The sequence below is a fragment of the Gallus gallus genome, chromosome 3 (genome assembly GCF_016699485.2).
Source record: "Gallus gallus isolate bGalGal1 chromosome 3, bGalGal1.mat.broiler.GRCg7b, whole genome shotgun sequence".
Lineage (NCBI taxonomy): Eukaryota > Metazoa > Chordata > Aves > Galliformes > Phasianidae > Gallus > Gallus gallus.
In genome coordinates this window covers 26104739-26120268 of record NC_052534.1, presented here as the reverse complement: position 1 = coordinate 26120268, position 15530 = coordinate 26104739, and the positions used below count along the sequence as shown (strand labels likewise).

The 15530-nt window shown below is 34.9% G+C and overlaps 1 protein-coding gene across 2 annotated transcripts in view; it reads right to left on the bottom strand.

Annotated features, from left to right (window-relative positions):
* The window catches only part of PRKCE (protein kinase C epsilon), a 279822-nt gene that overhangs the window by 75045 nt on the left and 189247 nt on the right, over nt 1-15530 (bottom strand). The gene's annotated exons all lie outside the window — the stretch shown is intronic.

Below are 15530 nucleotides of genomic sequence, written 5' to 3'. Positions count from 1 at the left end.
CAGTCACAGTGGATATCTGAGACAATTCAGACAGAATTGCCTGAAGAAAGAAAAACACACGAAGACATACAAGTTCCCAAAAGATCAACTTGTCTTGAAAGTGCCAACACCAGTGCACACTATGATACAACTACTCTTTTCCAAATTTACTGCTGCATTTGTAGACAGAAACTTACAGTCCCATCTTTTTTTTCTGTCCTTTTTAGAAATCAACATTCAGATTTTTTACATTCCACTTGGGATCAACAGTTATTAATGCTCTCCTGCATAGGTAACATACTGCCTAATCCTAACCTGATATTCTACAGAAGTGAAATAATTACTTCCAAAGGTGGACAGGGGAAATGATGGCATAACATCTTGAGAGTATAATTATTTTATGTGTAACAATTACTACCGTGGTTTCACTGGCTACAAATACTGGAATTAAAAACAAACAAAAACAAACAAAAGAAACAAAATGAAAACAGCAATTGCATATGCTGCTCACATATCTACAGTGCCAAAAGCTCAATTTCTAACAGATGACAAAATGACATCTCATTTGCAATGCATACTTCTCATAATGGCAAAAGACCTACAGGCTGGTGTTTCTGATCCTTCTAGAGTCAGTGAGAATTTAACCATTATTTTCAAAGGAATCAAAATTGACCCACAAATATTGTTTTTCATTTTCCTGAGCAACTTAATAGTAATCATGATGATAAATAATTTAGGATCACATCTAACGTGATTACAGCCACAAAACATGAACGTGAATAAACTGCAGTTCACACTCATTATTCTTCTGAGATGAAAATCCATTGCTGTCTAGAGAAGTTAGGATATCTGCAATTTCACAGCTGGCTTGCTATCCAAATAGTGAACTGCTACAGAGCAGAGTAAGTCTCTTCCCCTCTTGTTGCATCTCAGGCACCCAACAGTGACACAGGTTAAGCTCACTGATACATAGATTTTTGTTTTTCATTTTTAATTTTTTGTAACTTTAGTTTTCACTTCTACCAGCAAATGGATCTGATTCATCCATGCCAGGGCTTGCTGGAATGGATTAAATGAAATTTTGGGTACTCCCTCAAGAGGGAACAGAGTAAGAGATTTCTTCTTTTAGCAGCAGCTTATGGTCTCAGATCAGTGCCCACACCTACTATGTGAAGTCACACTATTAATTGTTCACTGTTCACATGGCCTGGAAAAAAATACCAGTGTTTTGTTTTTGTACAGATTCAAACAATGCTTGCTTTCCATTTTTTTTCCTCCAATGGTTAATAGCACTTTTTCAGCATCACTGAATTAAATGTAGTCATGAAAACAAACAAACAAAACCCCTTGACAACCCTACCTCACACAAGTTGGGCAACATCCTGAAAAACGTTTGCAATGAATTATGCCTGACTGTCAGATATAGACTCAGAAGACTTTCTGTACTCTTTCCATAAACTTCCTCATTAGGTGAGAGACTGTGACAGTAAAACGTTATACAACATTGTGAAAAAATATATGGTGACATCACATGGTATCTTGCTTCCATCATTACGAGCCTGATTAAAAGTTAAGCAACTTTTATGACTTCTGGATCAAATCACAATTGCAGAAATAACTTACATAGCTTCACTTAATTGTTCCACACAATCAGTGATGAGAACGTGAACTTTATTTTTTAAGACATGGCTTTAATGATGGAGCTTTCAGTACCAATTTTCAGCATCAAGGTTGACCACGAAGAATATATGAAGGTTAAAAACATATATAAAGAAGTGTAGGTTTTGATAAGCAGTAAGAAAAGGTGAAGAATTTTTATACACTTAATTGTATGGCTTACAGGTCAAAAAACGCATGCCACGTGTACAACACTGATAAATTTTAAAGTAGGCCCATCAGTTTTTCACATTACGAAAACAAGCTATTGGCTTATCGAGCTATGAAAATCTCAATAGCATTTATGAACAGTGGATTGCTGGAGATGTCATAATTGCTCGAGAATATTCCTGTCAGAAATTTTATTTTGTTACAAATGCAAAGTTAAGACTAACTGCCTTTCCTTGAATGATGCATGGATAATGCATTCTCTTTGGATAATGCAAACAGGATTGCAACTAAAATTTTTAAAATGTTGCCCCTTATATATAACTTAACAGTTATATCTATGACTCAATCTACCTTTAGTCTCATGTAGATAGATATACTTCAGTGTGAGCACTCAAAAAAAAAAAAAAAAAAGCTATCTTATTTATAATTATAAATTAATTTATTTTGTGTATGTCAGTGAAGTATGCATTTGTGTGTTTTTTGAATCTTCTTTTACATTTTAAATTTCAGGCTGTGGAATGTTCTGTCCCTAAACTAGCACAGGTTTTCAGCATATCAATGAACATAATATATAAACGGTTTCTTGTTCAGTTATTGATACCCTGAAATCAACAATTGGTGAGTTGTACATTTCCAAACTAATGTCAAAGCTTCACATAAATCATTTGACAATAAACACAAAAATAATATATGCTGTAACTCCTAATAAATTAAAATATTCACTCTTACTCTATAGCAGCCGTGGTGTTACATGAAACAAAGCAAGGAGAAAGCAATCTTTTTATCTTTCTTACTTCATGAAGGATCATGAACTAAGATCAAGACACAAGAGACGACAAACACGACAAGCTGCTAAAGCAGAATGATCTAATCAGTTTGTTAGCTATCGAACTAAAAAGAAACCTCATGTATTACTGAAAACATGAACATGCTCAATGGGATATATTTCTAGATCTGTAAGATTACAAAATGCCCAACTTGTAGCTTATGTTGTCCCAGTGGTTTTACATTGCATTTCTAGCATTATTCCGGGACTAAAATGCATCCAATGAATACAACACGTCATAACCTTAGTCTTGTGTAATTTTTCATTCTAAGAAAAAGTGTATTAATCATTAAAATATGTTCTCTGGAATTAGGAACAAAAGAGCAGTGGTAACAATTTGCATGAGCTTCGCCTTTTGTGATTCAGTAAATACACCAGCAGTGATTTGAAGCTTCCCTTTGGTACTTTGTAGTCATACTAACCTAGCATTTCAAAGCACACGTCAGCTGAACTGACACAATTTCCCATGTCTTCAGTTCCATAGGAGAGAGAAGATCTTTTTGAAATTTTCCTGTACATTCATCTTGAGGTTTCGTGAAACTCCTTTGAAGTTTATAACCAAAGGTTTCTATGGGACAATTTACATAAATCATAAGTGAGTTTTAAATAATCATCACAAACTTCCCTCTTTTAAACGCACAGATATGCATACGTAGAGGGAAAAAAAAGTGAGATTTTTTATTTTCAGATCACAACATTTTAAAATTTTTAATCATCCTACTCAAATCCTCATGTAAATTTATTTGTAGTCAGTGTATCTTTCTGAGGCCCTCAGTAAGTTGACAAAGGCAGTAACTTGCTAGAAAAACTTGTGGGCAGGAAAAAAAAAAAATTCTTCACTGCATCATGATAAGATCTGGGAACTTTTTTCATAGTTTAGATTTAATTATTCAAATATGACACAGTTAATTCAGTTTGCCAAGACACAATGTTCTCTCTGCAATCTGGGAAATAAGTTGAATGATGTAATTTAGCATTTACTTCAAGAGTATTTTCAAGAAGAATCCATAAACTCATATGTCCTTTAGCCTCTTCAAGCAGTTGCTTCCGCATTTCCTCAAAGAATGTAAACAACATTAGAAACAGCATACTACTAATGGATAAAACATTACTTTGCTCTGGACAAAGCCAGTAAATAAACCTCATTTCTGTCAATGCTATTTGCAGAATGATCTTAACCATGCAATCAGATAATGGCTAACAAATTTTAATGAAGCTGTATTGTGTACCAAATTCTGAAAAAGGTGATATTTTAGGTTCAAGGGAGCTGCCTGTGGCTTCTTAAACCCAAGTCATCAGTCTAAATTCAGTTAAAAAGCAAAGTGAAACAATACTCAGATATTGGATTACACATGTGGCTGAGATTACATGTTAGCCTAAGGGATATTTGAACCACACCAAGTGTTTTATATAATAATACAACATTGAACTGTACTGTGGAAACCAGTTAATCTCCTCAGGCACATCACCCAGCAACAATTCTTTCTTAACTTTTCCCACAGGTTCATGGCAAATTTCCAGAAGTTCAGAGGTTTTGTGAGTTTAAGCCTCTCTAAGTTCAGATTCCTATCTAAAATCCTGACATTTCTGATCCCAGAATCTCACTAGATAGGATCTTCCTGTTTCTTGTTATGCCAGAAAATCTCCGCAGGCTTCCTCTCCTATGCTGCTGAGTATAGCAGCTGCCATTAAAGAACTTGCTCTTGAATACTGCATGCATGGAAAGGATGTTTACATATACAACCAACAAAGCAAACACGTGGCACTCAGCAATATGGCCACCGAGTTTCTCACATCTGAATACAACTGAAGAGAATCAGGGATTATATCATCAGGAATAGTGAATTTTAACTCCGAGAAGAAAGGCCCTTTTCCTGCCTAAACATTGTTTCCCCTTCACTCTAGAATTATCTAAAAATGGATGTCCAAACAAGCTAATTAAAAGCTCTTTTATAACACGTTCTCCTACTGTGTGGGTCCACAAATGGATCCATGGGTTTTACTTATCAATATATCCAACATAACTGCTATTATTTTCGGAAGAGATGTCTACACTCTACCCTTATGCTAAGCAATGCTCAGATAGAAGTGTAAAATAGTCATTGAAATAAATTTAAAAACACCTTTAATTCATTTATATCTCAGAAATTCAAGAAAAGGACACAGCAGGCTGAAAATCTGAAAGACAATGGGACCACTGTTTGGCATGCTTTTTAATGAAGTCTACTGCATTATGCACAATGCCCTTTTGGCTCTGGCATGACATTACCAGCTGTGGTTTGCTGCCTATGCTACTGATGGGAAAACATAATTTGAGACTGTTCTATCAGATCTATTATGTATCACTTATCTGTATTATAGTATGCAATATTTTTTGTATTCATTTCAGAAAGCACATCAATCTATCTGTTGGAAATCCTTGTTTCCTCTGTCTTAGAAACTGCAGCGTATTTAATTGCTAATAAGGTAGTCAGATACAGTAATTCACTATTGTAACACACTATGGAGAAATAATGCAGCTTGGAGAATTTTAATGTCATCGACAATACTTTCAGGTATAGTGTTATAAAGAAATTGCATAAATGCTGCACTGTAGGATCGTCTATTTGCAGATGGTTATTTAAGAGGACATTCCCACTAAAAAGAGAACTCAGTACAGTGCTGTCCATCATTTACATTTCTATATAGCTTTCCAGCTTTCTGCATAGTTTTTCACTCTTAACATCTGCCACAAGCTGTATTATGTGCAAAGATGTCACCTCATTAAACACCGTCTTTGGCTCATGAAATATCATAATTGCACTTCTCCAGATACTGGGAATGTATCTTGAAAAATGTTATAATATGCTTTATCCTCTGTCTACATTTTTCCTGAGCAACATCTTTGGTATCGTTAGAGACAGGATACTGGGTCAAGCAAACCTTTGGCTGTTTTTATGTCTTATTCATTATTTCAGGACATCAAATCCTGATATTAACTTTTATGTGGCTCTCTGTATAAACTAGCTTTCCAAAAGAGGATGAAATAAATCTCATAAAAGGTTAAAAAAAATATATCACATTTAAAGAGACAAATTGTGAGCACACAGAATAATGAAAACTGATAAACACATGCAGAATTTTTCGTTGACATACAACGTTCTCTGTCCAATGCATTTTCATACTCTTTCTTAAAAATGAAGCTCTTCATAGTTATTTATTGATCTATGTAAGCACCACATACTGTTTTTTGGTTGGTTTTTTTTTTTGTTCTATACGATAAACATGAGTTACCTGAGCCAGCCTTGCCCAATACCTATTGAAAGTCATTATTTGTACACCTTTCTACAGTGTCTGGATTTCTGTAGTTCTATAAATGCAACAGTGACCTTTGAAAGCATTAACTGGATCTACTTTCTTTTCCATATTTTCCTGTTTCCAGAACATGATTAATTTTTGGCAAAGCATATGCTTCACACAGCTGAAAACCCTGGCAATCCATAAATATAAATTAATCAGAAAACAGGAAATACTGCCCAAAACTGTAATGATTTCAGCCAACATCTGAAATAAGTAAAGCAGTGCAGAAGAGAAAAGAGGTTCTAATCACTAAGATATAGTTTTTTCTACACTTCTGGATGTGGTTTTAAGGAGTAGAATTCTGAGTGATTATTTTAGCACCGGGTTTTTAAAACAGAAAATAAGTGCCACAGATTTTTGAAGAAACATCACAACAAAAGCATTTGAAATTATTTATCATGACTGATTATGTGAAGATTTTTACCAAAAATGTATTTACAGAAGTTTATAAAATGGATCCCCTTCATCCTTTTATCTGCTGAACTGAAAGTACCTAAAAGCACAACTTCCCTTCTTGTGCAGCTGGCAAGGCATATGTATTCTAAAGAGCAAAGTTTTTTCCCCATATAGCTCACCCATATGTGTCTTACAGATTTACATTTACTGTTTCTAACTATCAGTGGAAGCTGTATATACCCCAATACCTAATTTCTTCCTAGTTCAGAGATACCATGGAAACGTGGGCATACAAGTGACACATCACTTGCTCTCCTCTGAAGAGTCATTTCTCTTAACTGCTAGGTTCGTGTCATGGATCTGCTTCCTTGTCATCTTTTTAAGGAGACAAACAATGCACTGAATACTTCCGAGCTTAAAGAATGGTCTTGGACCCACCCAACATGGGAAAACAAAGAAGCTCTTTACTCATTTCCCCACATATAAGCACAAAACTAAACACTACTGTAATAGGCAAAGGAAAATTCTTCTGCAATAAAAAAAGTGCTTGTGTGTGTGTGTTGCTGCTAAAAACTACTCAGGACTGAAACTGACATAAAATGGCATTAACTCGATTCTCTTAAATCTTCTAATGCACCTATTAACATTGTAAAAATAATCTGATTATGGTGTGGTTTTGAGAAGCAGAGATTAGAAGAAATCTATTCCAAGTTACACCCTACTAGAGTTTGGCCTGCTTCACACATGGTGTATGTGCAGATGACATTCTATGCCAACATTAAAATTATTCAGTCTGGCCCACAACAATTTATTAAAATGTGAGATTAGATTGAATTTGAAATTACTACTGTGCACATTTCAAAAAAGCAATGAACATTTTAATAAAGATGCAAACAAAATTATTTTGTAAATTCCACTTCTTTCCCATGACAAAATTCTCTTGTGGACAATTATCAACTACTAAGCTTACTGCTATTGCAAAAGAAAACAAAAAAAGTATTAAGTCGCCCAAATTAATCCATGAATCCCAATGAGAATAATTTCCTGCATTTAGGAAAGAAGCTGAAGGAGAATCAAATTCTATACACAACTTCTTTTTTCCTGACTCTTTCTGTGGGATGAGTTAGTTGTTTACTTGTAAGAGCAACACCTAAAAAACACACTATAAAATGTTGTCCCAGTATCACTTAGGTAAAATGGACATTCTTTAAACAGTGTTTTAAAGAGTTAACCAGCATAAACAGAGCATCCTGACAGCAACCCATGCAGACATTACATTTCCACTTATTTTAAAGATAAGTTTTATCATTATAAATTCATTGTTGTATGGAACCCATTAGAGGTAAATTGTGAGCAGTGCCTTATGGCTATAAAATACAAGAAAGAGCACAAATTGTACTATCAGGGCAATAAGAGTCATGAACTCAAGTCTCTACTGACCAAACTGTAGGGGGAAAGGAGTTATGCACCAGGTCTGAGGATGGTCTCAAGATGTGAAGAGGAAGAACAGAAAAGAGGGTCATAGCACATGACTACAGGGTGATATGCCCTGATATAAACCTATCAGGCATATTTCTTTCAAGAGGTACTATCATAACATTGATTATCTCCATCTTTCCTACTCCTCTCTCCCAAGATGAAACTAAACTAAAAGGCACAATCCAGCCCTATTCTGCAGGATTTTATTTGAAGCATCTTTGTCCAATTATCCTGTTGAATGATGGGTACTCCACTGGGTACTCCATTCCCCCAGAGTTTACTAAATTAGATATATCAGATAATAAACCGACTAGGATGATGTTAAGACAGCAGTAAGACAAAGCTTCTATAGTGATTTTATAGACCCAGTAAGCGATGGATATCTTCCAGTTCTATTCAAAGTTGGCTACCCCATTTGCTCTGCTTGGATGACAACATTCCCAGTTCCTCTGATCTCTGCTTAAAGCATGGTGTACAAGACAGGCAGACTTGCCAGGAAAGTTACTGGCAAATGATATGGTATATTCTAAAAACTCTTCCCTCAAACATGCCTCAACTGGAGCAAGAAATTTTTCTCAAGGGGAGAAGTGTGCAGTATGTAGTTTGAGATAATCTGTTCAAGAGATATGCAAACAGTACTGAAAAAGGTCCTTACCTCCACCTGTTATCCTTAAACCCTCCTGTCTGCACATGATCACAGCAAAACTAAAATTGTGAAGCTGAATTTGACACTTGGCTACACCAAAATACATGCAACACTACTGGCAGCATTAACTCTAAAATCCCAATATACTGGCATTAGGTAAATAAAATCAGAACAAATTATAACTCATCCTCAACTGTTTCATGACAGTAGTTACACTGAATTCTGGCTGCAGATGCTGAGTCAGGGCTATTCCCAGGGTTTGTCGAGGCCTCAAAAGGTTACAGCACAGCAAAAAACATGGAGCTGCAGCTGCAGTTCTCACTTTTATACATGCAAACTAGGAACAAGCCCTAGCTTTGAGAGGGTGTGAAAGAGTCCTGTTCAGTTTGGGTGCTGCATCACAAAATAAAAGTCTTTCCGGTCTCAAAGAGAAGCATTTAGACTTTCCTGATTGATGCCTTCTCTATGCTGGAGGAGCAGTTGCTCCTACAGGCCCTTGATGAGTCTGGCTGCACTGATAGCCTGACTTGAAGTGTAACACTAAAAGGACTAATGTGAACAATGAGTCTTTAGTGACCTAACCAGGCTTTAATAATCTTCAAGAACAGCTAGCAATAACTGAGCAGCATAATAGCAAGTTTCCAGAACCGGGTCATCATGCTGGAAACAGGGGCTTGTGTGTGTGAGAGAGACAATGATTACAGTATTTAATCAACAGCTTCACCGTTCCAACTATTTTTGACCACAGTGTCTACTTTTACACAATACGCTGATTGCAGTCAATGAATTCATGCCCTGTAGCAGTCAATAAGAAATCTAAATTTAACATACGCATTACTCAAATGTTTGAAAAACCTTATTCTGCCAAAATTTCCTATATTTACAGGACTTTGATGGTATGATATAAGCCATCAGGAGGTATTACTCTAATTTCGAGTGCTTTGTGACGTATTCCGAAGAATGAGTTCACTGCAATATTTGTGATATAGAATGACAATAGAAACCAGTTGGGAATAAAAAGATAGCTATTACTGTACACATTTTGTGTATATACATGTTTCATAATACAGTTAAAATATTCAAAAGAATTTTGAGTATAAATAAGTATAGATGGATATAAAACACCTACCATTTTATTCCACCTTTTTACTGCAGTTACCACTTTTCATTAAGAAATAATTATCAGAAAAATTTCTATTCAGATTGCATTAAAATATTTTAGCACTGAAATAGCTAAAAATACAGGGGCTAATTTAGTCTTTTGTCACACACATGTACAAATCCAGTGAAGCAGGGATAATAAGAAACAGAATTGGGACCTAAAAAGTTCTAATTTGACACTAATCAGTAATAAAAGGCAATGCAAACTTGTGCTAATCTGATTACACCCATATAGCAATATCTACATAATGGGTTTAGCTGCTAAGCAACAAAAGTACAAGAATACCAGATAAAACAGATTATATACTCTGATTATTCCCAGATGAATGTTACAGTGGCCAGTCAGTTAGGTTAATTTGCACTGTATATCATAAAAGGTACAGAAGACCTATATTTCTTTTGTACAAATATATGTAAGAAAAATAAGACTAGCTTTTATACTAGCCAAGACAGTTTTGGTTAAATATTACAGTGCTTCATCTTGAATTAATTTAGAAAACAAGGCTTAATGACGTCATATATATACTATTCTCTTCCTTTACGCTTTTACATTTTCTGACAAAAATAAGTCACTTTAAAAATGTAACTTCATTTTACATCTTTTGAAACATTCCACTTTTTGATACTGATCCCACAACAAAATACTATGATAATATTGTACTACTGGACTTCCAAACCCTCCCTGGAAGCATTTAAATACACAGGTTGCCCTGAAAGTAAGGTCTCCTATTCATCCCCGTGGAAAATACAACAGATACAGGAGAACAAGAACACTATTTGATAGTGCAGATTCTCAGCTACAAAACACAATTTTTCAACACAGTCATCACCACCACCAGCTATGTATTTTCACGAGCACTGAACAGGAGCTTGCATGCTGTGCTCATAACAATCTGCAACTGCAGAGGTGACCAACTGTTGCTGTCACCACCGCTGAAATGCACCACCCACCGCCTCACATCCACTGTTTGGTCTCTATAAACATTCAGCAAGTTGTCAAGGAATGACAATGGGTGCCATTTATTTCTGCATGGAGGAATTCAATTCCATACCTTTCCTTCATATGCACATCAATGTCAAATACCATTTTGTTAGACTGCCCCTCTGCTGCCAACTGTTGCATGACAAAATGTAATTGAATACTGATGGAAAGGTTCAACTCCTACTGCCATACTGACAACACCCACCTCTGATGCTATGGGCCAGCATAATAAGATAGCAGGCCTTGCTTGTAGAGCAGCCCTGGTTCAAACCATGAGTGGAAGAAAGACCGATCACTTTTGTTTTTGACAAAGTGGGGTCTGATGCAGAAAGAGGCTCAGAGATATGACAAAAATTAGAAAGTAACAGCACGATTGCTCAAACTGAATCAAAATTTCCTAATTCTTAGCTTTAAAAACCATTAGCCTTACCCAAAGCACTCTAGACATTGTGCAAATGCACTGAGAGGAGCGGTACCTAAACCACAGTACCCAAACCTAGGACAAAGCAGTACTAAGCCTCTAGGTAGAACATAATAGTTAACAGATCAGCATAGTGGTAATAGGCTCATTACTGCCTATTCATAAATGTCCTTGAGGTCTTTCACCATCATGTGGCTACCTTGTAGCATCAGAATATAGAGGAAAACCAAATGGCATTGCAGGTATGCTCCAGAACTATGCACAATGAATAGACAGGTTGCAGTGAACATGAAGCCAATTGCATGGAAAGAAAAAATTGTTTTTAGGGTTGGATAAGTCTAACGTTTTGACTGTAGTAACATTTCTGACTCATTGTAACCATTGTTCAATTGTTTTCTCTAACAAAAATAACTGTAATGATGACTAAGGGTCCTTATTGATTCAATTAATTCTTTATAATTCATTATGAACATTGCTCTGTACTTGTAGCACTCTCTAGTACTCCGTACTAGTGCTGTCTAGAAAGCAATTTTGTTTAAGACAGTAATCTAAATAGAACAGGAGAGCCCAAGTCCCAAATTTAACTGATTTCATGAAGTTGGATAAAAAATCTGAATGGTAGATATTAGAAGCAATAGCTCTCTAGTATTTGAAATTTATTATGAATTATCATAATCTTCCCATCTGAAATATTTAAAAGAAAAGAAAACATTTTCTTTCTAAAGCATTAAGATTTTTTTTATAAAACATAGAGTGTGAACACAGGTGTATATATGTATATCTCATATGGTAGAGTTCTACAAAATTTTAAATACTGTAAGGAAAATTAAAAGGGGCATACGAGGAATAAAGTGAAGATATGTATACCTACATTTTGCAGAATCTCAACTTTCCATTGAAAAGTCTTTAATTTTCAGAGTTCTAAAACTTCCAGCTATGAACAAAATATTGCATTCAGAGAATGCAGCTCTAGTACTTAAGACTCCCTTACCAGCCATATGACTGAAGCATTATCAACCAAACCTAATGCTGACACTGTCCCGCAGCTCATCACTGAAGCAAGGCATAAGGATGAAGTGAAGAGGATATGAGAGAGGGGAAAAGGGCAACGTCAGAATTGTTGTCAGAGAACCACAATATAGATGACAAAAAGAAAGTAAGAGGAAAATGTGAAAATAGAAAAAAAAGAATGCAAACAAAAGTAGACCTGAAACTCCCCTTTCCCCACCTCTGACATTTCCTCAATAAAGGACATGAAGCTCCTGAATAAATCAAAGATGATGGTAAGCAACAGTAAGCTCTTACAAAAACACTGTACACTGTATGCTGAGTTTTGTGCAAGTTTCTGTGAGTGTCATATATAAAATGCAAAATTCTTTATTTACATCCCAGTAGACAGACTGAAAGATTGCTTATAAATTTATCCTTACAAAGCAGTCCTCTGAAAACACTCATAGTTGTTTTGACCATAGTCTGGCCAAAAGAGAAAGGAATCATATAGGATGTGATATGGTTTTAGAATATATGCTTCACTAAAATAACTGAAACTCTTACATGAAAACACACATCAGCTGTGGTTGTGCCAGTAGATTTTATGCTCTTTCTAATGTGTGGGACTGGGTCACAGAGTTCATACCTCAACCCTGCAGACAAAACATCATACATCAGCTTCACACACTTTATCTCAAGCTCTGGAATAGAACACAGCTCTCTTCACTTCCAGGTCACTGTAGGGGACCATAGTACTCCCTAAAGTACAACATTTATATGCATATAATTTAAATATAGAATGTTGATTTTCTGGCTCATTTTTTTTGATGGAATTAGAGCAAATTGGTTTCATCAAACAAAGTTACTTACTGAGCTAGGCAAATAGGAAACGGAATTTGTATTTTACAAACAAATGTTTAGAACTTTATTAGTCTTTCAACTGAAGGCTCAACTTCTGAAAAGTACATTTAATTCTCTGGAAAACTTTGACCTGTGCAAAGCTTAGAGATCAATTGAGTGAAAGTATGTGCTAACACTTAAGCAGGAATATTCTGATGAATTGAGGCCACAGAAAGATTACGATGCTAATCCTGAGTTTAGAAGAATTATTCTTGTATTTAAATTAGTGATGCATATATTTGTCCCAGTGCCTGTAACTTGCAAAATTTTCATCTGCATTATCAAGAAGCTGGATAGGACTGCAAAAGGTAGGTTTGGATATAGAAGGCAATAAACACAGTATGCTGTCATTAGCCATTATTTGGTATGATTTCTGAATATTAAATAATTCTAAAATACGATCCCTTATTTATTTGTGATGACAATCACATAATTTAGTAAATGGTACTAATGAAAATCTGCTTTATGGAAAAACATACTGAAGTGTATTGACTATACAATGCACGTTAGGCAACTTTTCTTTAGTAATAATGTGAAGACACAGAGGGAAAACACAACAATACCTAAAGCTGAACTCTTACATTTAAATTTTTGTGGAAGAGAAACAAAGCAAGCAGTTTTATTACATAAAATATACCTCCAAGAGCTTTGGCAATGGATCCTGAGTCAACCTTCCCATTAGTCAGGATATATACAACAAATAAGCTCGACTTGAAACTTAGAATTTAATTTCAGCATGATCACTTCAATGACCAGTTCTGTAAAATATAGCAGCCATGGCATGGCATACAACTGCAATGTAAATAACTAGTTACTACTATTCAAAACATTTTAAACTCTACTGTACAATGGCCTTTCTCTCAATAAAGCTACTTTAACCATAGACCATACTTGTTTAAGCAAGTTTTCCTATCTGTTTTTCTACTAAATGCAAGCAAATCATTCATTGACTCATTCACTTAGTACTGTTTCATTTTTTTCATTCATAAACATTTTATAGCTTTTACAGATATATTTTAATTATTAATTCATGTTAGTATTAATTTTAGCTTTTACATTTTTTGCTTCCTCATAGAGTTCTTTGCAAATTGCTTGTAGGCTTGAAAACCACTGATCTTTCATCTATGGACTTCGCATTTGATTGGGTATCATTTGATGCAGTTTTGATTATTTGGAGTCATTGGCCTATGATTTATGACTCTATAAATTACCTAACTATCAATTTTTCTGAGTTCATGAAAAAAACCCACGAACAGTAATCACGTTATAGCCATTCACTGCAACAACAAAGTAGCTCAGTTTCTCTGGGTAAGAGATGTAGGAAGAGAGAGGATGGTAAGAACAATTTCTCAATACCTTGCTTTGATAAACAGCCCTGGAGCATGGTGAGGAAGACAGAAAGCACAATACAAAAGGGGCAAGAACAAGTGGAAAAAAAAAAAACCCACAAGAAAAAGGAATAAAATCTCCTGAAAACTGGAGTAGTAGCTGGAGAAACTTCTGTCATAACTCACTTCAGGTAAACTGTTTTTTACTAATATGTTCTGCTACGTGATACACAACAGTGATATATTTATTTGTGTTTCAGAGTGTGTGGTTTGCTTTAGCCCTAAACCTTAACCCTACTACAATCTTTCTATCACTTTCTTCATCTAAAATCGCCATTACACTCAGTGACAGTAACACATTTTACAATATTTATTTGAACACACATATATTCAGATGAAATTAAAGTCACAATAAGTGAAAGAAACACCCTTTGTAGATAAAGTCTACAAAGAGTCTTCCATATACTCACTTTCCTGGACTGCTTTTTTTTTCTATGTGTGTGTTAAGTTCAAAGCTTATAAAAAAACACTAATGCTTTTTCAGTATTTTTGGAAGAATCGAATCATATTAGGCATTTGTTATCACAATATTTATTTGAACATGCTACAATCTTGCTTCTACTAAACATTTTCCTCTGGCTTTCTCACTGTTCCATTTATTTTTCCTGACAACTTGTAAATAATTCTAAACAAGCACTTCAGTAATTAATTTGTGCCATGCACGTTTTTAGCTATACCACAGAAATGGTTGGCAACATGTAAATATTTACATAAGCACACACATATGGTAATATGTACCATTATGTACTCTTATTTTTGTTTAATATGCAAATTTAATTATTCCTTTAATCTAACAAACATCTGTTTCCATTAAATTGAGTCAATTGCTCAAATGTAACATCTTAATGAAAGAAAATAAGCCCAGTAGTTTGGATCTATATGATGACTGGTAATTGAAGGAAATTGATATTCAACTATGTTATTTAAATTTTATATATAAATACACACACATACATATATGTGTGTGTGTATGTACATTCACTAGATTTATTCCCTATAAGTCAAAAGCTGATCCTGTTGAAATGAATAGCATGTTCAGTTTGATTGGCAAAGTTCAAACCCCTATGCTTTGAAATAGTAAACATTTTATCAGACAATTCAAAAATAAAAGATGCTTCTGTCAATTCAATTGTATACAACTGATATTCCATTTGCAAGACAGACTCACCTTGTGTATATTTTGTCAATATAGCTCT